The sequence below is a fragment of the Spermophilus citellus genome (genome assembly GCF_964194105.1).
Source record: "Spermophilus citellus genome assembly, chromosome: 12".
NCBI lineage: Eukaryota > Metazoa > Chordata > Mammalia > Rodentia > Sciuridae > Spermophilus > Spermophilus citellus.
In genome coordinates this window covers 70,179,046-70,203,433 of record NC_138198.1, presented here as the reverse complement: position 1 = coordinate 70,203,433, position 24,388 = coordinate 70,179,046, and the positions used below count along the sequence as shown (strand labels likewise).

The following is a 24,388-nucleotide window of genomic DNA, read 5'->3' as shown; positions in this document are numbered from 1 at the left end:
TACACTTCTCCCTAGCTATTAATCTAAGCCGCAGAGTATCACATGTATATTTAATCTTTCTTCAAAGGGATCTAAGCTTATTTACATGTCTTATACATACTGTAGCTTTAAGGACATTTTAATATTGGTCACTAATTTTCCACTGTCAGAATGTTTTGATGTAATTACAAAAGAATGTAGCTACAGTCTAAGCTTATTTAATCTACATTCTGTCCATTTGACCTTTCCTGTAGGAACATATGAAAAGAAATTCATATCATCCCACAAAATTCACAGTGTGAAGGAAAAAGAACAAAAAAAAATAACAAAAATTTCTCCCACAATCATTTTGTGTAGCAACAACTTGCAATCGGAATCAGATGGCAATGAAAGAGAGATTAACAAAGCTAAATAAATGGCTTTCTTGTTGCTCACTTTCTCCATCCCTTTAAAATAAAATAAATAAGGCATTTCAATGAAATAAATTACTGCCAAGGAGCACAGTACCTTCTGTATGATGACTGTATTTACTTTCAAGTAATAATGCTTAGAGATAGTATGTACAAAAGTCGACATAATTATTTTCTTTATTTGACTGTAGTGTCTGGATCTTAGTCAAAGGACAAAGTGCAATTGGTTTGTTTTTCAAGTTACTTCTTATCCCGGTTGCATGTCGGAAAGATCACAGTGTCACTGTTTTAATTTTGATTGTTAACATAAAATTGGAATCCAAAGTAAAGGAAAATTGTGAAAATTAACTTGTTACAAGTATAAGAGAACAAAGCATGGGCATTATGATAATGTAATCATTGAGAATCTGTGAAGTAAAATGTATTTTTAAAGACACAAAGTTAATGCTTTCCTTTGAAACCTCCATGTAAAAATTGAAAACACAACTTTAATAGAAGACAGATACAGGTAGTATATGAAGAATTACAGCTTGGGAAATTAATAAAAATAGTATCTAAAACAGTATTAGTAAGATATGAGGCTCATTCATTAATGGTCTCTATGATAATATATCACTGAAAATGTTGCATGAAGGACAGTCTTTGATAGGATTATGTACAGTATAATAGCAAGATATTGGAATTAAAATTCACTGAGAAGATACATCTTGTGAACTGAAGGGTAAGAAGATAATAATGGTAACATTAATAATAGTAAATAACAAGAATAAAATGATTCACATAAATAGAATTTCCAACAGAAACCATTACTGTAATTATGAGAATGATAAGGTAGTAATCTGGAGAAAATAGCTAATCTTTATTGATTCACTGTTTAATTTCTTTTTATTTTAAAGGCTTTAGAACTGCTGTCAATAACAATAATGTGTACAGCAGGAAAAAGTTACACCAAGAAAGAATAGAGAGAGAATGTACTGTATTGTGCAAACTACGGAATTTCTAAAGAATCTTTTAAAAAATACATTTATATTCTATTGTTAAGGAAAAAGAAAAATGCATTCAAAAGACTTTTCCCCTTTTAAGATGATCATTGGGGGATTTATTTTAAGAGTTTACTGGAGAATCCAGAGACAAAGTAGGAAAATATAGCAATCTGGGCTCTGGCTCTTTAATCAGACAGAGTTGAGGATTATTCTTCATCAGTAACACCTGGGAGGAAAAGACAGGCCATCAGCAGGCTGACCCTACAGCAGCCCTAGGGGCAGTTCCACTGCCACCAGCAAAGTGAGCACTAAGGTTACAGAACAGTTATCCAAGGTTCAGACAATAGCAGGAGCAGCAAACTCACTTCCTGATGGTAGAAAATAAATTCTTTGTTTAGCTCATGGTTTCTGGCAACCAAGCATCTTCTAGGGAACGAAGGTCAATTTTCTTTTAACATAAGTGAAAGATGAGAATGCGAACTGATGAGTCACTGAGGCATTCCATCAATGGCACTGGTAAGAGGAGAAAATACCAGGAGATGGTTTTAAACTTATGTGCAATTGATACAAAATTCAAGATTTAAAGAGATCAGGTGTATTCACAGAGGGAAAATGATCAAATTGTATTCCCACTTGCAATTAGTTGCCAGTTAAAGTGTAGATAAAGTGATCAACTAAATTTCTATGTGAATGCTTTTCACAATCTGTTAATTATTACAACCTGAAAATTCTTTTTAAGACTCAGTTAAACTGTTCCCCTTCACTTTGGCCCCAACATCCTGTGCTGCTTACTCCCCACTTAGAAAACTCTGGACCCTGTATTCAAAACATAGGATCAGTGATGGAAAGTTTTAACAGCTATACTATCAGCTGGAAATGTGAGACCTGATTAGTTCTGTGCATTTTTTTCCATTCTAGAATTTCTGATTTCTGTCATTAAGTAAAAGACTCATGGGACTACTTCATAATCTCCTTGCTCCTCTATTCCAAGAGAATATTTGCTTCAACTAGAGTCACTATAGAACCTCATATTCTCATCTTTATCCACTTTCTAAATCTCTCTCTCTAGGATCCACATGCCTCTCAAACTTACTCTTTCAGAAACTTTTTCTGACCCCAGTTAACATATTCTAGTGTTCAAAATGTCTTTCATATCATCTACTATGTCTTTAAATTTTTTAGTTTCTTTACAATAAAAATAAGATTTATTTCAAAAATCACCATGACACTCATCATAACTTATCTCCTTTGTTAGTCGATTTTCTGGTCTTCTAGTCTAATGCATTAAGATAGGAGAATTGTCATGGTCATTGGCCTCCACTCTGATTCTGAGATAATTGTGCAGTCACTGTCTATATATATATATATATATATATATATATATATATATATATATATATATATATATTTGTTCCCCATGAAGTTCATTACAATGTCTCCTAACCATCTTTTCCCTCCTTGCCATCATAACCTCCCATCCATCCAGGTTCTCTTCCTTAAGACTTTAGCACACTCTTTCTGCCTCTATCCACAAATGAGTAGGCTGTTTCTTGAGACCAGTTTGCAAGGGCTGTCTTTGAATAGTATGGATTTAAATCTAAAGAAGATGGAGTTCAGTATATAAAAAAGGGTACAGTAAAGAATAAACATGGTCCTCAGTTTACCCATGGATCCAAATCTGTGATTACTCTGATTTAATCACTCATTCCAGGTATTCAGTCAACCGATTTAATTAATCATATATTATGTGTCTGTTAGTCATAAGTGGGGCAATTGCAAAAGGTTATATTTATACATCCCAGTAGGTATGTGCATAGGACACAACAGCATCTCCCAAAAGGGGGTGGGAGTCTATTTAAAAGGATGGCAGAAACCTCTAAGAAGCTTTTACAATGAAGATAGTGTTGAAGGCAAGACTCAGAGAATACAGAATGCCAAGCAATAAAAATGAGATGACCTTTCCAAAACCAAAAACATGCAGTTTAAATTGTACCACCCAGAGAGTTGGTCTCGGGTGAAATATAGGTATAAGGACAAAATAATGGGAGCCTGGTGACAGGATCCTCTTGGTTTCCTGTAATACTCTTTTGTTCAAATCTACTCAGATGCATGTCTGTTCATCTCAGGCTGATCTTCACATACTTCATACTTTATCACATCAAAATCAAACACATTTTTGGAAAAAAAAAATTAGGAGTTGTGAGAACACAGCCGAAGAAAGGTGGTCTCAAGATTCTGCAGTTCCACTGGGTGTTTTCATTTTCCCCTTACATCCTAGGGAATCTCTCTAATCTCTGTTCCCTGGGGACAGGGTCAATTCTTTGCCACTTTTCGCAGCCCTGAAATTGTCTCCTCTCTGGTTTCCCTGCTTTTAGTCTTCTCCTTCTCCATTTCATTCTTCATTCTTAAAAATGCAAACTTATCCTTGACATTCTTTAAATTTTTTAGCGCCTACAAATTACAGTATAAAATGTAAGTACTCTTCCCACTCTTGGCAATTACTCTTAGCTTCACTTATTCTCACTCTCTCTACCATTTGCAATATGATCCCATAAACGCCCACCTGTCTGAAGTTCCCCAAATAAAGCATTCTGCTCCCCAGTTCCACATCCTTGTCTATACTGCTTTCTTCACCTGGAATGCCTTCCTCGCCTTGTGTGGTGAGACGGCAAACTCCTATTCAGCCTTCAAAACCCAGACCACATGTCTACTCTTCATTGGCATTTTCTCTGTATGCTATTCATGTTTAGAATTTACAAATTAAAATAGCTTATTTACACATTCCCAGTTCATTCTCACACCGTATTATAAATATTTCTTATCAATCTGTATTCTTTCAGACTGAGTTTCTTGAAAGCAGAAGCTAGCATGTATGTATGTGTACTTATCTATATCCGCATGGCATAACACTGTGCTGACCTATAGAAAGCACCTAATAAAATATTGAAATGAGTTGAACTATATCAAATAAAAAAAGCAGGGGTGGGTAGGAGCCTCTAAGGAAAACCAGTGAAGGCTTCTTTTGCAGAAAGCTTCTGTTGGAAACCAACACAGCTCAGCAGCCCTACATTAACCTACCCTACCTAAAGGACTGCAAAGTGTCTGAGGCCTTTGTAAGAATCAAAAGGCAGAAACATAAGAAAAGTGCCTCCAAAGGGTACAAAATTTAGAATCAACCTAAACCTCCTCAGAGAACACTCTGTACTTCCTTTCATAGATTTCCTGTCTCCTCCTCAACAAAATTTCTACCCCTTTCATAATAATCATTATTATTTTAAAAATCATCCACCAAGACGTAGCACAGCATGGCTTGGTCACCAACCTCTTCCAAACTCGTTACCACAAAATCCGCATGGTGACATTTGCATATTACACATTTTCTTTTTCACATCTTGCTTTTACTGGAGTTTTATCATTGATGAAAATTATTAATAATATTTAGAGTAATGAAAATTGTATATTTTGCTGCCAAATGCTTCAAAGACTAGAGAAGACTGTTGTGAATTAAACACAATGAAAATTTCTAAGGGCCCTAAAAGGCAGATGTAGGCCCCTGTATTGTGCATCACTTTCTCATGGAGATATGGAATTCTGCTTCTGTTTGCTCTTCAGAGGAAAATAGACTGAATGTGTGCATCTGATTTCTTTGAGAGGAAGATATAGGCTCAATTAGCTTAAGGACCTAAAATTCATATCCTTCTGATAATTACTAATAATTTATGACTATTAAATCAAGTGTCATTTCTGCTCTGAACATGCAAATGTGTAAACTAGCAGATATCATTTTTCCTTTTATATTTTTCCACTCATGTGCTACTCAGTGGTATTCACTGAAGTGGTCACTAATATCGATGTTAACTTTCTAGTGGTGTGTGAGTGTGTGTGAGTGTGTGTTTGTGTGAATGTGAACAAGTGTTTTCTTGCTTTCCTAAGAAACACATGAATAAAGACATGTGAAGAATAAGATAAGAATATTTAAAATAGGAAGGGAGGCATACAAAAAAAGGAGAATAGATGCAGAATAAAAATACACATAAATAGAACGGTCTGTGAATACTTAAGAAAGAATGATGCACTCTAAATGGAGCACCCAATTTCTGAAAGAATAATGCTCTAAAATTTGGCTGTTCAGACTATTGTTAATTAGATAATTTAAATATGAAATTTAACTGCTGAATTTAAACTATTCCTTTATTCTATATTTTATATCGATTGTTGATTTCCTGTAAAAGCAAAATGATCTTGCTGTTAGTTGATTGCTCTACACTTTAGTCTGGGTGCTTTGAATAAAATATAATACAGTACAGATGTCAACTCAGGAACTAAATAGCACATATTTCTAAAGAACCATAAAAAATATTAACACTATAGAAACAATGGCTCTGTAATTACTTTTTGCTGTGGAGTGAGGTTAGGCATTTATCCTTATAGAGTCCTAATACACTTAAAGTCAGATCTGCCCCTGTGGTCCTCTTCCCTTTGTTGATAAATGCACAGTGCAGGTACCCTGTATGGCCACTAAGGTATTTGAGGTCATCCTATACTGTTAGCACAAATGGTGTGAACAATAGTTTATATGCCACTTAACTCCTTGGGAGAAACGGTTAACCTTGCTAGAGAGGACAGATCAGTCATGTATAGTTATTAAGGCCTACAAGGTTTTTTTCATGCTCTAAAATACTTCTGCACAACCACAGTATACTTCTGTAGGAGGCCTACGTAAGCAGGAAAGCAAAGAAAGGAGAATTCACCTTCCCAATTTTTACAAAATATATATATGAAATAGGTGGTGGAAGTTTCTCAGTGATCTATTTCATTAATGACACCTGTGCTGCAGAGGTGGCAAACATTTTCCCCTTTAGAAATACACTTTCTAAAAATATGTTAATAAATTAAGAATAAAGGCTTTGCAGATGTAAAAAAGGCTTTTGAAAATTCTCAGTTTGCTAGAAGGAATTCAATCTGATCACTTTGTTTAAAGATTTCAGATCATCTTATTATGTTTTAAGTGCCTACTTTTGCTACGAAATGGAGGGCTCTTATTAAATTTACTCCAAGTCATTACCAAACTTCATTTAAAATTAACTTTCAACCACTACCATTAGTCACTAGGTATTTTTAATCTGGAGGGTCATCTGATGATGATACTTTCAGAAGAGAGCAGCTGAGAGTATCTAAGGACAACGTCAAGCTTTTCCCTACCTCCATGATACCATTAAGAGACAGTATCTCCTTATTCCTGGCAAGGAGAGGGTTTGGAGGAAAGCAATTATGAATTTGTTTTTTATATTAAACAGTGCTGTATTTCATGTTTTTTTTTTCCTGAAAGAAATTAAAATTTTCTGATAACATTGTATGGCCACTGAGATTTTTTTTTAACAAAATAAGTGGAAAAGCACAAATACGCAACATTTAGAAAAAAAATATAAAGAAGGGCAAATGCTGGAAAACCTTTGTTTCGTAAAGCTTCAATAGAACACATGTGCTATGGTTTTCCTTGTGTTTCATTAAACTATTAACAAAAGAAAGTGCATTTGCATGGCTTTTTCCAACAGTAGAAAAAGAAATCAGTTTACCACCACTGCTTTTTAAATATCTTCTAACTGGCAAAATGAAACCATGTCTCTTTATTTATTTATTGCACTTGTAAAAAGATTAATGGGGATCTGATTCCTTGAGGCTTTTACATATAACCCTTTCACAAATAACAAAATTATACAGTTTGGCGAATGAACTAAATTAGCTACATTTATTTAAATAATCACTATAGAGGAAACAATAAATCAACAACATTTTGCACAAAAAAAAGTGTTTACAGAGTGTCTTGTAATTTGTTTTATCAAGGACACAGGCTTTTTGCTCTTAGCTAATCTTGCTTCTAACAGTCTATTATCACATCAACCATTAATGAGTATTTGCAGTAGAAATTTAGCTGGAGCTTTGGAACAGAAGAGTAAGAACAACTTCCACCTTTGTCGTGGACACAGTTACTGGGACACATTCTTCTAATAAACATGTTGTCAAAGGTTCCTAATAACTCCAGAGACCATCAAAATTAAATGGCAGCGCTTTGTTAAATAAGGAAAAGAGATGATTTCAGTGGTCATAATCATGTAATTATCTCAGCCTGTCTATATAAAGGACTCTGTCCATATCTGAGTCTATATCAGAAGTAAGTGAGTAGGGGGAGCTCTAATGCTGAACCTGTGATATATTCATAAATCAGGACTTTCAGAGCCTGTCACCAGCACCATAATGAGGGTCATTATTCAGGCAGAGTGTCAAAACTACTATCAAAGGACCTTCTCAGAATTACAATCATTCTGTTTCTTGTTAAATAAGCAATGTAGTACACAAAAATGGCAAACAAGAAGCAGGTCAATTTGATACAGTGTGAGGGCACAGGGATCTCTAGAGTAATTTACCCTCCGGGAATTCTGATGGCTGGTGAGATGAATTATACACACCCTCAAAAAAAAAATTAATGGTAATAAAACCCCTGGAACATTTTCACCAAAAAGTCCCACAAATTGCTCATAAACAACTTCAGAAACAAAGCTGGAAAAGAAATTATTAATTTTGGTTTTACTCAACCTGAAACACCTTGAGAGAAGAGGAAACATCATCTTAGAAAATTGTTTTATCTATATGTAAATAAAGTTTATGAATTTGATTAATATCATTTTTTGTCATTAAAAAAAGGTAGACTTTTAAAACTAAAAAACTGCTACTTATTTTATCTTAACACTTAGACCACCAGCAAAGGTTCTTGTAGGTCACACATACATGAGCATGCATCCATATTCACTATAGGTACATATAAAACCCAAAACTCTGCATAGCAATATAGGAAAGGAGTTCCTGAAGTTCATACTTCTCTGGTAAACACAAATATGTAGTTAGAGACTGCTACAGAAAGTAGGCTTATAAATACTTTCATTTCTTGTGTATCAAAAAGTCAAAGAGCAGTACTTAGAAGTACATGGATATTAACTACGTAAGTAAATCTTTCCTCAATTTGCAAGTAAAATTAGCATTACATGGCTTTATACACCCTGATTAGTAAATGCTTTAGCACATCATCAATGAGAACTTCCATAAGATTCATTTCATTCTCTGTCGCGACCCCTTTGCCCGCAAGGAAGACCTAACACCGGGAATCTTCTTATAGCTGTTTATTCAGGCTCTGCAGAGTTTTTCCTCCCCCGGAAGCCCCTCCCAGCCTTAATAAAGTATCCGAACACCCAATGTGAAGCTGCCACGTGGAGCTTTCTCATAGGGTGTCAAAGAACCAAGTGCCAACTCTCCCAAAGAAGGAGTTGTTTGTCACAGACCACAACGAGGCCGGCGCCATCTTGTAATGGCGACCGGTCTGAAGAAACGGCTCACCACAATTCTCATGGGGTTTTTTTGTTTGTTTGATCTCTCCTATACTTTTGTTTTTGAATTTAAATGCAACAAGTCCTATTAAAAGCAAACAAATAAATCTAAGAAAACTTTTGGCGAGTTTAATCTCCTGTGTTGATTGGATACAAAATAAAATTAAGCGTAATCAGATCAAGTAGATTATACAAAATCGGGGGTTGGGGGACAGAGAATATTCTTATTAATGAATATGTCATTTAAAAAATGGTTAAGTTTAACCTCTTAGGTTTAACCTCTTAGGCTAGTTTACTAACTAAAAAAAAAAAACCCACAAGTAATTAAAATCTGCATCTGTAACATCAGAAGTATTTGAAGAGACTTTAATGACCTTTGGGGAGGGAGAGATGTGGAAAGTTTGGTGAATGGATACTAATTTACATTTAGGAGCAGGAAGCTTTGGAGCTCACTGTAGGGAGACTGGATGATAGTTATGCACTGTGTATCTCTAGAAGCTAGCAGGAAGGATTTGGAATGTTTTCATCATGAAGAATTGAATAAATGTTTGTAGAAATAGATATTTTTGACCAAATTTCAATATTACACAATATATACATGTATCAAAGTATAACATGATATTCCACTAATATGTACAAATTTTTATGTTTTTATGCCTCAGTTTAAAATTAAAAAAATAACTCTGAGGCAAGAATTTGTAGCATGGTTTTAAAACACTCATTCAAGAGCCGTTAAAAAAAAGTGTCATCAGTGCTCAGTTCTCATTTTCTTTTTAGTTGATGTTCTCTAGCTATTCAAAAGAATTGTAGGAGGTTGATGTCTATTGTGAAATCAAGAAATTCTTAAGATCTTAAATAACAAGGTGATAGATTAAAGTTTTGCCAAATCTTTGTAGTGGTCATATCTAAGCATAAGCAAAGTCAAACATTTGGTCAAGCTTTCATTTCTACCCAAATTTTCCTGTGTGGAGGTTGGAAGAATATTACTAAATCCTGTAAGACCTCTCTGTTAAACTGAATACTCTGTGACAATAAACCCTACCTTGTTCAGATCTACTCTTTAAGTAAATTGGTATCAATGAAATAATCAAAAGCAAACCAATTATGTTCTGGCATTTTTTTATCCATGTGTTTGGATTTAAGTGTCTATTAAATAATGTTTGCATATGAAGAAATGCTCTATTGTATGCAGAGGTACTCAATTATTTAGATTATACATTTGAATAAACTGTGCAGTGGAAGGACTACCCTTGTAATATAGGACAATTACATTTTCTTGCATAGTTTACAGATTATTAAACTAATATCAATTCGACCCACACTACCAGTTACTGGATTCTAACCTTTGCCTTCGAGACTTAGCAACTATAAGGGTCTGGTTTCTACCCTAACAATTAGCAACCTGTGTCAATCATTTCAAATTATACCAAATTATGCAAATTGGTTTTGGTAAAAGGATTGTCTGAGAAGAGACCACAAAAATTTAATTTCAATAAAGATCATAGGTGAGGTGTATAGTTGCTTGCTGCTGCTTGAGGACTCCCAGCTGTCCGTGGTTAATAAGCAGAGTCTCTTGTTGCAGAGTGGCTTTCCCTCACCCAGGCAGGTCAGTAGCAGGCTCAGTGTGTGCCTCCTGTATGCAGGCGTGTTGATTCCACCTCAACTGTATACTATGAAAGGCAACTGCCACTCCCTTTTACTAGAATGTCTTCATTTAATTTTCCTGGAAAGGGCATTAGGTCATTAACACATATGTTCATTGTAATGTGTACTATTTGATAAGTACAATTAACTCTTATGCTTAAATTCTATCTGTACAGAATTGAATTTTCAGAAAAAAAAAAACTATTTGACGAGGTAATCCTTTTCCTCTCACTTCACTGTGTTTTTTTTAATGACAAAAATAAGACCTACGTACTGTAGCAAAACAACGGAAATGCCTCCCTCTCTAATCCCACCTGCCATTCACTGAGGTGATATCTGCTGTGGATGTGGGGTTTTGTTTCCATGCCTATAAGTGCAGGCATAACTTTCAGTAGTTCATAGAATAGGATTAAGGAACTTGAAAGAATATTATATATATAATATAATATTATATATATATATATATATAAAACAAGTGACTTGATATCCCTGGTGTGATTTGTTTGACAAATTTGTCTTAATATTTACTCCATTTTCATCTGCCCAGTCTTCATCGCTCGTTTATAATTTTCCATGTGATCACAGAATGAATTTGAGGTGGCTATTGGGGATTCTTGATTGTTAAACTGTCTTTGTTTTAACAGATAAATTGAAGGTCAGAGAGGTTAAGTGGATACTCAAGATCCTACAGCGAGTTAATGGCATACAGGAAAGAAGGACCCAGCAATCTCAGCTCCTTGCTAGTGTGTTTTTTTTTTCTCCCACCTCAACTGATTCTTAAGCCATGAAAAGGCAAACTGCATTCTTCATATTAAATGAGTCAAGTTTTAGAAGTTCTGGTATTAATCTAAAATGTATTTCATCCCTTCACATAAACGAAGGAATACATATTTTGCTTCTAATAAGATCCAAGTCTCCTTAGACCATTGACAGTATGTGTTCTTTTTTATATGTCCAGGAATGATGGTCACTTGCATGGTCCACTTGGCTAGACTAGAAAACACAGTTATTTAATGAAATGTGAACTTAGATGTTACTATGAAGATATTTTATAGAAATATCTATAATCAGATGATTTTAAGTAAAAAAAAGATTACCTTGGATAATGTGGGTGCCCCTGCCTAAGTCAGTTAAAAGAGTTTAACAGTAGAACTGAAGAGGTTGCTGTTATCCTCTGGATATGAGGTGCTTCACTAAAGCTCATCTGTGAGACATGCAGGAGTATTCAGAGCTGAAATTATAAGATTATAAGAGGTATTGGGCTGGGGATGTGGCTCAAGCTGTAGTGTGCTCGCCTGGCATGCACGGGGCGCTGGGTTCGATCCTCAGCACCACATAAAAATAAAAAATAAAGATGAGGTGTCCACTGAAAACTAAAAAATAAAAATTAAAATCTCTCTCTCTCTCTCTCTCTCTCTCTCTCTCTCTCTCTCTCTCTCAAAAAAAAAAAAAAATAAGAGGTATAACCTGATCTGTGGATCAAATTATTTGATGGACTAATAATTTTAATGGATTAATATGTATCAACTGTAGGCAAGTAGAGCTTGACTGGAGGAAGTAGGTCACTGGGGGAGTGCCCTCTGGGGTTTATTTTATCCCTGGCTCCATGCACTCAAGCTTTCTCTGCTTCCTGTCGGACAGGAGGTAAGTGTGATTCTCAGCCATGTCCTTCCACCCTGATGTGCTGCTTCGCCTTGGGCCCAATAGCCATGGAATCTGGCCACCATGAACTTGGCCTCTGAAAACAATGAGTCAAAATAAAGTTTTCCTCCTCTAAGTTGTTCTTGTGAGATTCATTGGTCACAACATGCCAAAGCTGACTAACAGTTGTCCCCTACACTGCAATATCAGCTCTTATCTAAGAACTTTCAGTCCCATCTTACTGATAGCACTCGCAGACTGGAGCCTTGCCTAGCCTAGTCCCCACAATTGCATAAATTAATCCCTTTATATACATAAATAATATCATGTATTTAATACTACAATTATTTGCATTTGTATTATATTTTATATATAATACCTGCTACAAAAGAAAGCAAATGTTTTGTTTTCTAATTTAATGAATATGTGACTATTTTATTTCATATATACATATATATATATATATATATATATATATATATATATATATATTTAAATTGGTATTTCTTATAAAACATTTTGTTAGCTTTATGATACATTTAAATGCACCAATAATGATAAACAAGGCTCCTTCATAGCACAGAAATTGAATGCCTATTTCAATAATCTTGTCAGGAAATACAATTCATTGTCTCTCATGAGTAAATTGGACTAGCTTCCTTTGTTTCAGAAATACACAAGGAGAACACCTTTAAAAGTAATATTTGTAGAAAAGTCGGCACATTTCTATAATCTTCTCTCAGTTGCTGAAGAAGAACCTGGTGAAATCTCCCTAGACCATTAAGAATCCCTTGTTTTAAATCTCTAGTGCTGTAAATAATGAAATAGCAATATCCTCCGAGCATTCTATTGACTGTAGTATCTCTTTGAAGTGAAGACTTGGCATATGAGTTACTCAGAACCTGTTCTTCCACTAATTAAAATTCTTATATATTTTTAAAGGGGTGGTGATGCACAAAAATTTTCCTAGTGATAATACAACTGCTTTATAACCAATCAACTGTCCCTTAGGAATAAGGACATTAAAAGTACTATTACCACAAGTAAGCAAATAAACATAAAACTCTCCTTTATGGCTGAGAGAAGGATAAGTACAGATACAGTCTTTTCATTCAGTTGATTAAATATAGTTTTTCAAAAGGATTCTAACATCATAGTGGTTTCAACCTATAGAAAAAGTGATTCTATATAAAACTTTTCTTATATTCATGTATGAAAGAACTTATGAGAAATAAAAAATATTACCTGCACAATCATGTCTTGGACACTACAATTATTTGCATTTCCAGTCAATGCTACCTGCTCATCACAGCTAGATAATGGGAGGGAGACAGGTGTGCTTGAGATTACTCTGATTCATAATGCATGTAACTTGAGGTACACTTGTACACATTAGACTGTATGATGCTGTTTTTCAGAAATGTTCTGGGGCAGCAAAACATTTAGGTAAACATGGTTTTGTGTAATCAAGGGAGTTGCAGGGTAATTGATTCGTGTCTGGAGACATAACCTAGATGTGGATTGGAAGTAGTTTTGAATATAGGATTTAGGATCTGTGCAGCTTTAAATGCATAAACACAGGATTCCCAAATTTCATTAGCAACATTAATGTGTATGTTGGCTTGCATTTTAAACACATCAAAATAAATTATTTGGAATCCTTTGGGTAGTCCCTGAAATGGTGAGAAATTTAAAATATAAACATTTACATGTTTGAATAAACAGTGTTTTTCAAATGTAATTTATATTGAGGTTGATACTGTCCACAAAGAAAGGAAGAATCTACTAACATGTGGAAATTAGAGCTCTTCTATTGTTTCCCAAGATTCATGGGCTAGTCTTCACATATTTAAAAACTGCTCTGCCCATAAACTAAGCTTTACATTTAATTACTCACTTTGAACTTCAGTTTTTCCTGTGGTCTAGAAATCTAGATGAAATCATATGAATACTAATATGGGGCTTATAACTGTTTCTCTGATTGACTTCCTGACAAGTTGGGTCTTCTGTTCTTCACCATGCTTCATGTTTATAGTGTACTTCCCCCAAATCCACAACTTCAGTCTATATGTGAGAAAATATCACATCAACCCAAACTGAGGAACAATCTACACAATGCCTATAAGTACTCTTCAAAAGTGTCTGTGTCTTGAAAAACAAAATGATGGAGAATTAGTAAAAAAAAAAAAAAAAAAAAAAAAACTTTAGAAAAGACAAAGGAAACAGGATGATCAAATGCACATGTGTCCTAGATGGGATCTTGAAACAGTTTTCTATAGGGAAAATCAGAATAAAATAACAGTGTCAACTTCTTAGTTTTGAGAAATAAGCAAAAATTACATAAGATACTGTATTAGAAGAAGTTCAATAAAGAATATGAAGTGACTATGGTTTCTTCACAAATTTCTGTAAATCTCAAGTTATTTCAAAATTAATTTTATTTAAAAAATCTTAATAATAATGAAAATTACTCAGAAAAATAATCTGCACTAAAATCAAAACAACCACTATAAAGAAATATTTTAGTGATGCAAGATTAACTATAGACATTAATAAAAAATCTTGATAATAACGAAGATTAACTATAGACATTAATCAAAAATTAATCAAAAATCTTGATAATAATGAAAATTACTCAGAAAAAAAATCTGCACTAAAATCAAAACAACCATTATAAAGAAATATTTTAGTGATGCAAGATTAACTATATACATTAATCAAAAATATATAAAGAGTTTCTAAAAATTAATTAGATAAATGCTAACAATCAGTACAACCAAAATAACTGGGACTACAAATCATATCTCAATAATAACTTTAAATGTAAATGGCCTAAACTCATCAATTAACAATAGACTAGCAGATTGGATTAAAAAATAAGACCTAACAATATGCTATATCCAAGAGACTCACCTCATAGACAAATACATCCAAGACTGAAGATTAAAAGATGGGGAAAATTATATTACTCACATAGATCTTGTAAACAAGCAGGGGTTTCTATCCTCATAGCAGATAAAGTGGAATTCAAGCAATAGTTAATCAGAAGCAACAAAGAAGGACATTTCAACTGCTTAAAGGAATTACATATTAACATGACATAACAATTATAAATACTTATGACTCAAACAATGAAGCTTCTACATAAATCAAACAAACCCTTTTCAATTTCAAGAATCAAATAGATCACAACACAATAATATGGGTGACTTTAACATATCTCTTTCACCACTGGATAGATGCTCTAAAAATAAATAAATAAATAAACAAAGAAACTATATAACTAAATAATAAAATGAATACTTTAAACTTTATATATATATATATATATATATATATATATATATATAATTTCATCCATCAATGATTAAATACACTTTCTTCTCAGCAGCACACATATCTTTCTCTAAAATAGACCAGTCTTAGGCCACAAAGCAACTCTTAACAAATACAAAGAGTTAGTGATAATACTTAGTATTCTATCAGATTATAAAGGAATAAATTTAGAAATCAACAATAAAATAAAAATAGAATCTGTCTCTAACAGCTGGAGACTATATAATATACTATTGAATGACCAATGGATAAAGAAGAATTCAGGGATGAAATAAAAAATGTACTTACAGGTCAATGAGAAAAGCAGCACAATATATCAAAATCTCTGGGACTGGGCTATGGCTGTAGCTCAGTAGTAAAGTGCTTGCCTCACATGTGTGAGGCACTGGGTTCAATCCTCAGCATCACATCAAAATAAATAAAGATACTGTATGTTCATCTACAATTAAAAAAATAATAAAAATAATTTTAAATAATCTCTGGGACTCCGTGAAGGCAGGTCTAAGTAAAAGTTCATTGTATTGAGCTCATTTACTAAAATAATAGAAATCACCAAATAATTAACCTAACATTACATCTCAAAGCCCTAGAAAAAGAAGAACAAATCAACACCAAAAGCGGTAGAAGACAGGAAATAAAATCAGAGCTTAAATCAATGCAATTGAAACAACAATAAAAATTTAAAAATAAAAAAACCCAAAAAGTTGTTTATTTGAAAAAATAAATAAAATTGATAAATATTTAGCCACACTAATGAAGAGAAAAAGAACAAAAACTCAAATAACTAAAATTTATGATGAAAAAGAAAATATCACAAAATACACTACTAAAATACAGATGATAATCAGAAATGATATTGAAAATTTTGAAAATAGAAATAAAATAGAATAAAATAGAAAATCTTGAGGACATGACAAATTTCTAGACACATCTGACCTACTCAAACTAAAACAGAAGGATGCAGACAATTTAAACAGATCAATTTCAAGCAATAAAATAGAAGTCATCATCAAAAGCCAACCAATTAAAAAAAACCTAGGCCAAGATGGATTCTCAGTGGAGTTCTATCAGGCCTTCAAAGAACAACTTATATCAATACTCTTCAAATTATTCCATGAAATAGAAAAGAAGAGCACACTTCCAACTCATTCTATGAAGCTAGTATTACCCTTATTCCAAAATCAGACGAGAAGACAAATCAAGGAAAAAAAATCCAGACCAATGTCTCTGATCAACATAGATACAAAAATTCTCAATAAAATTCTGGTAAATCACATACTAAAACACAATTAAAAGATAGTGTACCATAGTCAAGTGGGGCTCATCACAGGGATACAAGGTTCAAAATATGGAAATCAATAAATGCAATTCATCACATCAACAGACTTAAAGACAAGAATCACAGGATTATCTCAATAGATTTGGAAAAAGCACTTGCCAAAATATAGCAACACTTCATGTTTAAAACACTAGGAAATAAATGGGAAAGTAGGAAAATACCTCAACATTGCAAAAGCTATGCTAAACCCAAGGCCAACATCATTCTTTTTTTTTTTTTGAGAGTTAAAAATGGATTATTATTTAATTTTTTTTATGATTTTAAGTTTTTTTATTGTTTACATCTTTTTTTTATTGGTTGTTCACAACGTTACATAGCTCTTGACATATCATACTTCATACATTAGACTGAAGTGGGTTATGAACTCCCAATTTTACCCCAAATGCAGATTGCAGAGTCACATCAGTTACACATCCACAATTTTACGTAATGCCCTATTGGTAATTGTTGTACTCTGTTCCCTTTCCTATCCCCCACTATCCCCCCTCCCCTCCCCTCCCTTTTACTCTCTCTACCCCATCTACTGTAATCCATCTCCCTCCTTATTTATTTTCCCATTCCCTGCCCAGCCTCTTATATGTAATTTTGTATAGCAATGAGGGTCTCCCTTCATTTCCATGCAATTTTCCTCATCTCTCCCTTTCCCTCCCATCTCATGTCACTGATTAATGTTACTCTTTTCTTCCTACTCTTCCTCCCTGCTCTGTTCATATTTGCTCTCATTATATCAAAGAAGACATTTGGCACTTGTTTTTTAGGGATTGGCTAGCTTCACTAAGCATAATCTGCTCTAGTGCTGTCCATTTCCCTGCAAATTCTATGATTTTGTCATTTTTTATTGCTGCATAGTACTCCATTGTGTATAGATGCCACATTTTTTTTTATCCATTCATCTACTGAGGGGCATCTGGGTTGGTTCCACAGTCTAGCAATTGTGAATTGTGCTGCTATGAACATCGATGTGGCAGTATCCCTGTAGCATGCTCTTTTAAGGTCTTCAGGGAATAGTCCAAGAAGGGCAATAGCAGGGTCAAATGGTGGTTCCATTCCCATCTTTCCCAGGAATCTCCAATCTGCTTTCCAAATTGGCCGCACCAATTTGCAGTCCCACCAGCAATGTACAAGTGTACCCTTTTCTCCACAACCTCTCCAGCACTTGTTGTTGTTTGACTTCATAGTGGCTGCCAATCTTACTGGAGTGAAATGGTATCTTAGGGTGGTTTTGATTTGCATTTCTCTGACTGCTAGAGATGGTGAGCATTTTTTCATGTACTTGTTGATTGATTGTATATCCTGCTCTGAGAGGTGTCTGTTCAGGTCCTTGGCCCATTTGTTGATTGGGTTATTTGTTATCTTATTGTCTAATTTTTTGAGTTCTTTGTATACTCTGGATATTAGGGCTCTATCTGAAGTGTGAGGAGTAAAGATTTGTTCCCAGGATGTAGGCTCCCTGTTTACCTCTCTTATTGTTTCTCTTGCTGAGAAAAAACTTTTAAGTTTAATTAAGTCCCATTTGTTGATTCTTGTTGTTAACTCTTGTGCTATGGGTGTCCTATTAAGGAATTTGGAGCCCGACCCCACAATCTGTAGATCGGATCCAACTTTTTCTTCTATCAGACGCAGAGTCTCTGGTTTGATATCAAGTTCCCTGATCCATTTTGAGTTAACTTTTGTGCATGGCGAGAGAAAGGGATTCAGTTTCATTTTGTTGCATATGGATTTCCAGTTTTCCCAACACCATTTGTTGAAGATGCTATCCTTCCTCCATTGCATGCTTTCTAAATGGAGAAAAATTAAAAGCATTCCTTCTAAAAAGTGGGAACAAAATAAGAATGCCTTCTTTCACCACTTCTATTAAAAATGGCCTTGAAACCTAACCAGAGCTATTAGGCAGAATAAAGAAATTAAAGGGATAAGAATAGGAAAATAAGAACTCAAACTATCCCTAATTGCTGATGACAGGGTTCTATATGTAGAAAACCAAAAAAAAAAAAAAAACAAACAAAAAAACAAAAAAACAAAACAACAACAACAACAAAAACTCTACCAGAAAACTTCAAGAACTCATAAATGAATTCCGCAAAATAATAGGATATAAAATGAACCCCCACAAATCAATTAGCATTGCTATACATCAGTGATGAATATACTGAAAGTGAAATTAGGAAAAGTATTCCAATTATAATAGCCTCAAAAATTTTTAAATATTTGGGAATCTATCTAACAAAAGAGGTGAAAGACCTCTACAATGAAAACTACAGAACACTAAAGAAAGAAATTGAAGAAGACCTTAGAAGATGGACAGATCTCCCATGTTCTTGGATAGGCAGAATTAACATTGTCAAAATGGTCATACTACCAAAAGTTCTATACAGATTTAATGCAATTCCTATTAAAGTCCCAATTCTGTTCTTCATAGAAATAGAAAAGGCAGTCATGAAATTCATATGTAAAAATAAGAGACCCAGAATAATCAAAGCAATCCTTAGCAAGAAAAATGAAGCAGAAGGTATTACAATATCAGACCTTAAATTATATTGTAAAGCTATAGTAACAAAAACAGCATCATATTGACACCAAAACAGACTTGTAGAACAATGGTACAGAATAGAATACACAGAGAAAACCCCACATGAATACAGTTATCTCATACTAGACAAATAAAAAAAACAAACAAAAAACATACATTGTAGAAAAGATAGCTTCTTCAGCAAATGATACTGGAAAAACTGGAAATCCACATGTAGCAGAATGAAAATGAACCCCTGTCTCTGACTCTGCACAAAACTCAACTCAAAGTGGATCAAGGACTTAGGCATTAGAACAGAGCCTGGAACCTACCAGAAGAAAATATAGGCCTAAATCTGGATCATGTTGTCTTAGGAACCATCTTCTTTAACAAGACTCTTAAAGTGCAAGAAGTGAAATCAATAATCAACAAATGGGATGGAATAAAACTAAAATCTTCTTCCCAAAAGAGGAAACAATCAAGAATGTGAAGAGAGAGCCTACAGAATGGGAGAAAATCTTTGCCATCTGAACTTCAGATACAGCATTAATCTCCAGGATATATAAAGAACTCAAGAAACTTCACACTGTAAAAACAAATAACCCAATCAGTAATCGGCAAAGGGACTAAACAGACATCAGAGAATAAATATAATTGGTGAACAAATACATAAAAATATTTGACATATCTTGCAATTAGAGAAATGCAAAATAAAACTACACTGAGATTTTCTCTCACTCCAGGCAGAATGGGAATTATCAAGAATAGAAGCAACAATAAATGTTGGCAGGAATGTGGGGAAAAAGATACACTCATACATTGCTGATGGGACTGCAAATTGGTGCAACCACTATGGAAAGCAGCATGGAGATTCCATGAATGGAATGACCATTTGACCCGCTATTTCACTACTCGATTTATACCTACAAGACTTAAAATCAACATGCTTCAGTGATGCAGCCATATCAATGTTCATAGCAGCTCAATTCACAATAGCTAGACTATGGAACCAGCCTAGGTGCCGTTAAACAGATAAATAGATAAAATAAATGTGGTATATATACACAATGGAACATTACTCAGCCATAAAGAGAAATGAAATGCTTGTAAATTGATGGAACTGGGGAATATCATGCTAATTGAAATAGGCCAATCCACCGCCCCCCCCAAAAAAAAAAAAACAAAGGCCAAATACTCTCTCTGATATGTGGATGCTAACTCACAATACAAGAGTTAAGGAATAGTAGAAGTACTTTAAATTAGACCAATTAGAATGAAGGGAAGGGAATGGGAATAGAAAACATAGTGGAATGGATTGCACATTACTTTCCTATGTGCATATATGATTGCACAAGCAATGTAATTCTACATCTTTCAAGAAGTGAAATCAAGAATCAATGAGAAATTATACTCTTTATATGTATAGCAGGTCAAAATACGTTCTACTGTCATATATTACTAATAAAAACAAATTTTAAAAAAAGAAATTAAGCTCAAAGGAGTATGTTTGTGTTTTGAGGAGGTATGGTTCCTATGAACAGAAGGAACACATATTACTGCTATTCTTAGCCAATACTCATCTATTTGATTTATAACTTTGGTCAGTTATAATGTCCTGGAATAAATGTTTTGGGAAATTTTGTTCAGCTTGATATTGTTTACCTATTTCCCCAAGAATAGATTCTCTCACTTCTACACGCCACCACAGTCAAAGACTTTCATATCATTTCTTTGGATTTTAAAATTTTTGTTTCTTTTCAGCTTCCATTTCTCTTGAGATATTATCTGTTGTTTATTCATTCTTGTGTTCTTTCTCACTTAACTTTTCTTTCTAAAATATTTTTCTTGGTATTATTTTAGATTTTTTACAGAGTTCTTTAACTTTCTCTGTGTTGCAAAGTTTCATTCATGGTAGTCTTTCATTACTTTTATTTATTTTCATTGAGCTCATTCTAAAATATTTAGTTACAATTTTTATTTTGTGGGTGTGTTTTTATGGTAAGCTTTATCATCCAAGAAAAAATTTTGTCTTTATCCTCTTTTTTATAATAAGGTTTTATGTTTTTTTTATTTTATTTTGCCCATTTTACATAAAATTCATCCATGTACACATTTAGAAAGAAGAAGTAACAATAATTTTTTTCATGTTCATATCTACAGAGACTTTGCTCAATTAAGTTGGTGTTCAGAAAGATCATAACATTTTCCAATATTTCCTTCCTCTGCTTTCTTTCCTCCTTTTTATTTGAATAATCTCTTTTGTTTGCACTTATTCTTTCTATAATACTTGCATTCTAGTTGCAGTAGGTTATCTTTTGAATGGGGCTTTCACTAGTAAAGGAGCTCAGGGGTGTGTGTGTGTGTGTGTGTGTGTGTGTGTGTGTGTTCAGTTTGGAAAGTTTTTGTCCTCAAGATTACTTCGTCTCTCTCACTCTATGTAAATCCCATATTCTCACAGTGTATTTAGTGTGCACCAAGTTTTCTCAGTTGTAGTTGTTCTTTTCATAATTTTTTTTTGCTGTCTTCCTAATACATGCCTTTTGAATACTTTGGGGTCAGTTTGTTGCTTTTCTTTCTGCCACAACTGGTGCCATATTCTTAGAGCTATTGATATTTTTCTCTACATGCTCAAATTTCCCTATTCAAAAAAATAACTTATCACCAAATATTTTTGTAAATAATATTTTGTTGTTTGTTTTGTTTTACATTTTCTGTCCATTTTTTTATGCCTTTCTCTATTTCTATGGGAAACTCAGATAGTTCGCTATGCTCAGAAATTTCACTTTAACTATCATGCAATAAGCAGTTAACTTTCAATATTCCCCACAAAAATAACTATAAACAGTATTAAAATATAAAAGCCAATAACTAGGAGACACTGAAGACTTATCAAAAGCAGGCATATTATAAAGGGACTCTTCTAAGACTGGAACAACAGATGGTTAGCAATTTTCTTTAACTTTTAGCCTAAGGGCAGGCTGGTAGAAAATTTGCAGTTTTTCTTGTCTGAAAAACTAGAAGACAGATTTTTGGACAACAACCTTCCAGAAACTGAAGAAGAAATCACAGAAGGAAGAATGCCAGGATACAGAAGTCCAACATTCTGGATTTTAACTCAGCTCAGATGTCTGGCTAAACCACAAAATCCTGCATGCACAAAATATACTAAAACTTGATATAAAAGAACTAAACTTTCACTTGAGTTATTGCCCATGAGATATATATTTCTTTTATTGAGGTCAACCAAGTTAATTGTCCACATAAAACATACTTCACCACCCTTTGAAAGATTATAACAGAATCCATAATATGTAAAATACAATATCAAAATGTCCAGTACAGTATCCAAAGTTACTAGACATGAAACAAAAAGGAAAACATGAAATATTCTCAAGAGAAACAAAAATAAATATGGAAACCAATTCTCAAATGGTTGGATTCTGGAATTTGAAGTAGAATTTTCAGGCAATTATTGTAATTATGCTCCAGACCATGAGGGAAATTATGTTGACAATGTGGAGAAAGATACAACATCTAAGCAGATAAATAAAAATACTGTATCAAAAAATAAAAACATAGAAACTTAAGACTTTAATTTAAGACCATTTGTAGCAAAGGTAGGAGACAGTGAACCAGAAGATATTTCAATAGAAAATAACATCTGAAAAGCTAGAAATAGGCAAAAAAATAAAAAAGAATTAGATCCTTAGGGACATTACCAACATGTTTAATGTACATGATATTGAAATTTCAGAAAGAGAAGAAAAATATAAAATGGATAAACATAAAGAAAGAACAGCTGAAACTTTTCCAAATTTGGTGAAGACAAAAATGTAGACATTCAAGAATCTGCAAATCCACTCTGGAAAATTACAAAGACAATCTCCTGAAGGCACATCTCAGTCAAACCGTTGAAACAGAAAGGAGAAACATCTTAAAAGCAGTAAGAGTAAACTGATGCTTTATTTACAAGGGAACAACAATTTATAGGCTGGCTGACTGAGAAACTATGGGGACCAGAAAACATTATGAAAGTACTCAAAGTCAAAACTGTCACCACAGTATTTCTGCATCAAACAAAATTATCCATTCAGAATGAAGGTGAAATAAAGATGTTTTCAAAGAAAAGAAAACTAAGCTATTCATTGCTAGCAGGCCTGCACTACAAAAATAATTTTAGAAGAAATCCCAAAAGTAGCATTCAATCAGTAATTCATATTCTCTTTATCTTACATATAGGAAAACAGATTTAGTTTGCCTCATTTGGAGATTAATTTTAAATTGTCATATTCACTTATTTATTAAACATAGTGTTAACAATAATAATAATTTATTGCAATTTCACTATATGCCATGCACGGTTTGAAGTACTTTATATGCAGTAATGTTTAATTTTCCCCACTGAATTCTGAATTCAGTCTTGTTATTCCTGTTTTTATAGGTGAGGAAAATGACCTGTTTATTTCAATAACTTGTCCAACGTTAAACTCTAACAAGTGGTGATGCTGGATGCATTTCTTTTATTCTTAATCCAATATTCTTCACCTCCATGTTCTAATGCACTTAAATTGATCAAATAGTAGCACTGAATATTTACTAAAAGATGTTAAATCCGTTTATTATTTAAATTGGTAACTATCCCCTCTCTTTTAACTGAAAATTAAATGTGTAACATCAATCTTTTGTTAGGTTTTATTTTTCCTCCCAATCTTGGTTAATTAGACTGAAAAGTAGTAGACTATAATTTCAAAAATATATTTCAAGTCATGGAAGAAAACTAGAAGCCATAATGTAATTGCATGGAAAAACTATTTTACTGATTGGAGCAGTTAGAAAAAAATAATTTAAAATGTATTGATGGTTTACTGAGTTATAACAGTAATTTTGACCCTCATCAGGTTGATAACATAAATGACATGAGTAGGGTAAAAGTGGCATCCAAATAGAAAGAGAAAAATTCATGAGGAACTTGAAAATCCAACCTGTATGCTTCTCCAAAATGTTCTTTCTTGTGTCTTTCAGAAAGAAGACAATAATTTGCACTAACTCATTATATTGTTATGACTAAAATTTTAACTTGACATACCCTGGAAAGTATATGCATAATCATAATAAAATAAAATAACTATGCTTAATAGAGAATTGTAGATTTGGTAATTTAATTCAAC

General features: G+C 33.4%; 1 pseudogene across 1 annotated transcript in view; it reads right to left on the bottom strand.

Annotated features, from left to right (window-relative positions):
- LOC308632049 (stress-70 protein, mitochondrial-like) overlaps positions 1–24,388 on the bottom strand; it is a 177,511-nt pseudogene that overhangs the window by 23,479 nt on the left and 129,644 nt on the right. The gene's annotated exons all lie outside the window — the stretch shown is intronic.